Below are 5,408 nucleotides of genomic sequence, written 5' to 3'. Positions count from 1 at the left end.
AGGACCAGGAGGATGGATCAACAGGACCAGGAGGATGGATCAACAGGCAGTCAGGGAACAGAGATGAACAACCTGAGGAACAATTAGAACAAAAAATCCATAAGCAGGACAGAAGAAACTCACAGACAAGAAAATTAACTCAGTCCTGAGAAGAAAAATGTTAATGTAAAATAAATTGACATATTTTTACAAAAGATCAGATGAAGACAACTGGAATGAAGAATAACTTCCAGCTCCATCTCAATGTACCTGTGATAGTTTAATAAGTGTTTTGTTACTGTCCTACAGTTTATTGATGCTGATTTATTCTTGTAATAATTCTTATTTCTTGTTCTGTCTTGAAAGAGTCTCATCTCAACTTGACCCATGATTACCAAACACTAAACTAATAATATAAAACTAATGTAAATGAACAGTCCTGCAGTAAATACCAACTTTGTGAAGGTTATGGTGTTAAAGTAATTTTATTCAAACATCTTGATTCAGCTGTTATTGATTAATAGAAGACAGAAAATGAGATCTTGTACCTTTGTGATACTTTGAATGCAACATTCAGTTCATGAAGTCATTCTCCTCTGGTTTACCTGGAAAACATGAAAACATTGACTCATCTCCACAATCACGTTTTTCTTTAATGATAATGTCACAATTTATGCTGCAGTCTTTGACAAATGATCTATAACTTTAACTAAATTACATCAGTCTTGTTGTCATGTTGTCATCATTCTTTGTTAAATCAGGTCTCTCTTGTAAATGAGTCCTCGAGGCTCAATGGGATTTACCTGTAGAAATAAAGGTTGAATGAATCTCTCAGGAAAAAAAGGCCAAATATTTTCTAGTTGAGTTCAGTAACTGGAATTACCATAAATTTAAAAAAGACCACCTTTCAAAATGTAAGCAGTAATAGATATTTTAAAACGTTGAATTAGAAATAGACTCGTTTAAACCGTCATGTTGCAGAGCAGCTGCAGTTAAAACACAACTAACAATTTAACATGTTTCATTAACTAAAACTGGAGACATGAAGTATTAATGTTGATAAATTGTGGTACAGAACAGTCAGATTACGCTTCACAATGGAGAAAAAGTGTCGTATTTGCATCAACTTACCGGAAAAACACAGAGAATGAACTACGTTCAATGCTGAACCGCTGCTGTTTGGAACTTTTTGCCGCTTCATGATCCACGTGACTTCAGCATTCCATTCTTTCTATGGGAGTCTATGGGAGTCTGTGGGAGTCTGTGGGAGTCTGTGGGAGTCTGTGGGAGTGTCGCAACTCTCTCTTTATAGGGCTCTGCACTCTACTACACACATCTACAGCACTCTAGTACACACACATTCATATAGCGCTCTACTACACACACACACACACACACACACACACACACACACACACATACAGCACTCTATTGAGGGGTTCAGTGTCTTGCCAAGGGACACTTTAGCATGTGACTGCTGGAGGAATCGAACCCCCAACTCTCCCACTGGAAGATTGCTGCTCTAACCACTCAGTCACAGCTGCCCCCTAATAACATGTAATTTACTATAAATCAACAGGACTAGATTAGAGATTTACTTACAGTGAGGAAAGGAGCCCCGACAAACTGCCTTGTTGAGGATGGTCACTAGGAACATGTGACAATTCTTAAAATCTGACTCCATTTTATCAATAGACTCGATCCTGAAACAATTTTTTGTAAACAAATCATTACAACTCAGTTCTAACCAATGTGTTTAAAGCTCTAATATTACAATAACTGAAGAGCTCTTACTTCCATGCTCCAAATCCAGCCTGCCATCGGTCTGAGAAGATCAAAACCAGATTCAGAACCTTTATTATGGCCTCCTTCACAAAGCTGACCTAAGACACAAAATCCTGTCAAAAAAACAGTCTTAAACAAAAGAAGAAAAATCTGCTCGGCTCCTTAGGTCTATTTTAATACGACAGCTTAGTAATGTGTGTTTGTACACTGTTGGTCTTCCTGTTCTGAAACATACCAGGGAATTTTTATGCCTTTCCAATAAAAACTGAAGTGAAAATTGTTGCTTATAAAAGACCAATATACGGTGGCCCTAAGGTGTAAATGAACAACATTTGAAAAAAACAGAATGACATTTGAAAAATGGAATTACATTAAGCCAAACTGGATTTTTTTTTAAACTTTATTAACAGCATAAAACCGAACAAGAGAACAATATACAGTACACACACAACTGAGATAGTTAGCAGGCTATCCTTTTAACTGTATCTCCGTTGTGTGTGTACTGTATATTGTTCTCTTGTTCGGTTTTATGCTGTTAATAAAGTAAAAAGAAAAAAACTTCCTGTTTGGCTTAATGTAATTCTGTTTTTTTCAAATGTAATTCCGGTTTTTCAAATGTTGTTCATTTACACCTTAGAGCCACTGTACCCATGGATGATAAACAAAAATATAAACTGTATTTTAAGGAGAACTACATCGTCTACTCTGAGAAAGAGGCACTGGGCCTAAACTTTCCACATCACTTCCTGAGTGCAGGGCAACTCAGACTGCAGACTTCATAATTCAGTGACTCTCAAGCTGCCCTCCAGAGGTCTGAGGTCCAGGCTGGTCCACAGATGGGCTCGTTCACTATATTGTGAAACCATGTTCACGATAGACTTAAAGTCTCTTCTTTGTACTCAGTGTTTTTTTAAAAACAGCCTGAGACTGAACATTTAGCTCCATTTTACAGTTTTTTTGTGCATTAAAGTTCAACTTTAATGCATCTTACACCTGCAGCATCTTACAGCGTCACAGTTACTGCTAAGCTAAGATGCTACAGACGTAGCGCTCCACTTCTCTCAAACATCCTCCTAACATGAATATATGTTTATGATCAACCCTCCTGGTCAGCAACTGCCTGCACTAAGATCACTAAGCTGGTGAGCAACACAGAGGTGTGTATCCACCTCCTCCACCTGTGAGCGTTTTCTGATGAGGCAGGAGACGAAGAGGAGAAACACTACAAGCTGCTGGAGAGTTGGAGGTAACCAGGAAAACCTGGAATGGAGTTTTGGTGGTATGAGTATTCCCCTTTTAATCAAGTGGAATGGATTGGTTCACAAAGAAAAAGATACAGCGCCGTTTCATGGTATATGTGTGTGTGTTGTGTGTGTGTGTGTGGGGGGGGGTGTCCAAATGAGCGTTTTATAGGGGGACACACGCCCCCTTCACATTTAATGGTTGCGACGCCTAGGGAGCAGAAGCTGAGGAAGGCTGGCTGAGCGCACCAATGCATCCCTAAAGCCCCACACCATAGGCCCGGAGAAGCCCCGGCATGCCACCCATGCCCCCCCCCCCCACACACACACACAGCACCCCGCACTGTGAATGTCACATCAGGCCGACCAGCCAGCACTCCGTCGAAGTGAAGCCACGCCCCCAACCGCCGCCACGCACTACCAACGACCACACACACACAACCACAGCCGACCTCCCGCCAGAACCCGGCAGCCACCCCAGCCAAAGGGCTGGCCATCAGAACCAGGAATCCCGATCAAGGGGTCCAAAACAATTCAGGGAGAACCGGAGCACCAGCCCCACCCCCAAAGGCCCAATACCCACCCACAGCCCAGACCCCAACCAGGGAGCCTACCCCCCCCCCCCCCCCCCCCCCCCCCAATGTCAGACGGAGAATGAGGGTTTAAGGAAAACTGGAAGACCCAACTCCTCCCTCCTCCCATTCAAATAAGATGTTGATGCATGTTGTTATATAGTGCGTTTAAAATGGGGGGGGATGAGGCGGCGACTGGCACAGACCCACCCCCTCCCCAGAGAGCAGGCAGTGCCCGTTCACCTCTCCAACCCTTGCCCAGAGCCCTAAATGTCTACATGCTACATATGAGAGTGGGCACAGCAGGTCACGGAGGTGAGAATGATTACACATCCCACCCCCTATATGCCACCGTGTGCCCACTCCAGACCCTATATATGCATGTGTCGTGAGAATGTTATATACGAGTGTCTAGGTTGTTTGATAAAATTGGGGCCCAGGTCTCCACGAACCACGGAGATGGAGGATACTCCCCGCAGCTCAGTAGTGCACCTGAACCCCAAGGTCCTGCTTGAGTGGTGGTGTGATGGAGTGGGTGGAGGAAGACGTCGGGATGGGGAGGAACAACTGAGGTGGCAATGCCCTCCCAGGGAGCCAGCTCCCCCGCTGACCCCAATAGGCACCCCATTCTCCGAGATCCACCAGGGGAGGGAGGCTCCTATGCTGGACACAAACAAAAAGTGCATCTTTATTTGCAGCATAAGGAGCACAAAACACCTCAACTGAGGAAAATGTCTGCCCTCAAGTGGATTCAGGCCTTGTTTAAACCATAGACATAAATATGTAGACACCTCGGTGAGTGGGCTGACCCATTACAGCAGTACACGTTTGGCTTATTTGTCATATTCATTCAAGCTTTATTTATACAGGTTAGTCTCAATGAGCCCCGAGGACTCATTTACAAGAGAGACCTGTTTAAATTAACACAAGGTCAACAATGCAAAGAAATTCTCAGGACAAAAAAACAAAAACGTCTCAACTCGTCAAAACAACAAGAAATACAAAAAAACAAGGTGCCAAAAGTGAAAAAGAAAAGCATTTAGTGTGGTTCAGTTCCGTGAGGTTCTTTTAGCAGCATGGTTCTATTAGTGGCGTGGTCTTGTTAGCTGTACTGTATGTCACATTACGTCAGAGCAGCCGCCATATTAGATGTGGCAGCTGGTCAACAAATACAGTAGTACCTCGCTACTTCGCGGTTCGTTTTTTGCGGATTCGCTCTATTGCCGTTTTTCAAAGTAAGACTGGACATGACACAATTGGCTGATTGATGGATGAGCCATGAATTGTTTATTTAAAATAAATTATTTAAAATGATTTAGCACCTGTTTGCAGCCCACAAGTGCAGACAGAAGCTCCCTCCTGCATTTCTGCTCCAGTTGAAGCAGCTTTCCCTTTGCTGTCCAGAAACACTGATCAACTTGTTTGCAAACTTAAAAATCAAAGCATGTCATTGTAAAATCGTCATAATCAAAATATATAAAAAAGTGTTAAAAAAGTTATTTTTAATTATTTTAGAACTTCTATTTACAGCTGTTTCAGTGTAATTGATCAAGAAGTACATTTCTGCTCCGTGTTGCTGCTGCGTGAAGGGTTAACCCTTTGATGTCCTGCTGCGCTTCTCTACAGTTTACATTTAAATTATTTAAGGAGGGAGATTGGGAGTAACAGGTGATGAGTGTGTTTGCAGCCTGGTATGGCAAGCCCTTTTAACATAAAATAGGATTCACCACGCTTACATTCCAGATATCTGAAACTGAGTTTTGACTAGACACATTAGTTATTTAAGATATCTTAAAAGAGTATTTTGACTAGTCAAAATACTCTTTTAAGA

At 42.3% G+C, this 5,408-nt stretch overlaps 1 long non-coding RNA gene across 1 annotated transcript in view; it reads right to left on the bottom strand.

Moving 5' to 3' along the window:
- Positions 1-1,600: 1,600 nt before the first annotated feature.
- Positions 1,601-5,408, bottom strand: part of LOC119430842 — a 30,186-nt gene continuing 26,378 nt past the window's right edge. Inside the window, exons 2-3 of the long non-coding RNA XR_005187921.1 lie at positions 1,774-1,862; positions 1,601-1,682 (exon numbers count right to left, since the gene is read on the bottom strand). This is a non-coding gene — a long non-coding RNA (uncharacterized LOC119430842). The remainder of the gene's footprint in view (positions 1,683-1,773; positions 1,863-5,408) is intronic.

Source organism: Nematolebias whitei, chromosome 3 (assembly GCF_014905685.2).
Source record: "Nematolebias whitei isolate Nwh7 chromosome 3, NemWhi1, whole genome shotgun sequence".
Classification (NCBI taxonomy): Eukaryota; Metazoa; Chordata; class Actinopteri; order Cyprinodontiformes; family Rivulidae; genus Nematolebias; species Nematolebias whitei.
Note: the sequence above shows the minus strand (reverse complement) of the source record. Positions and strands in the feature narration are given on the sequence as shown.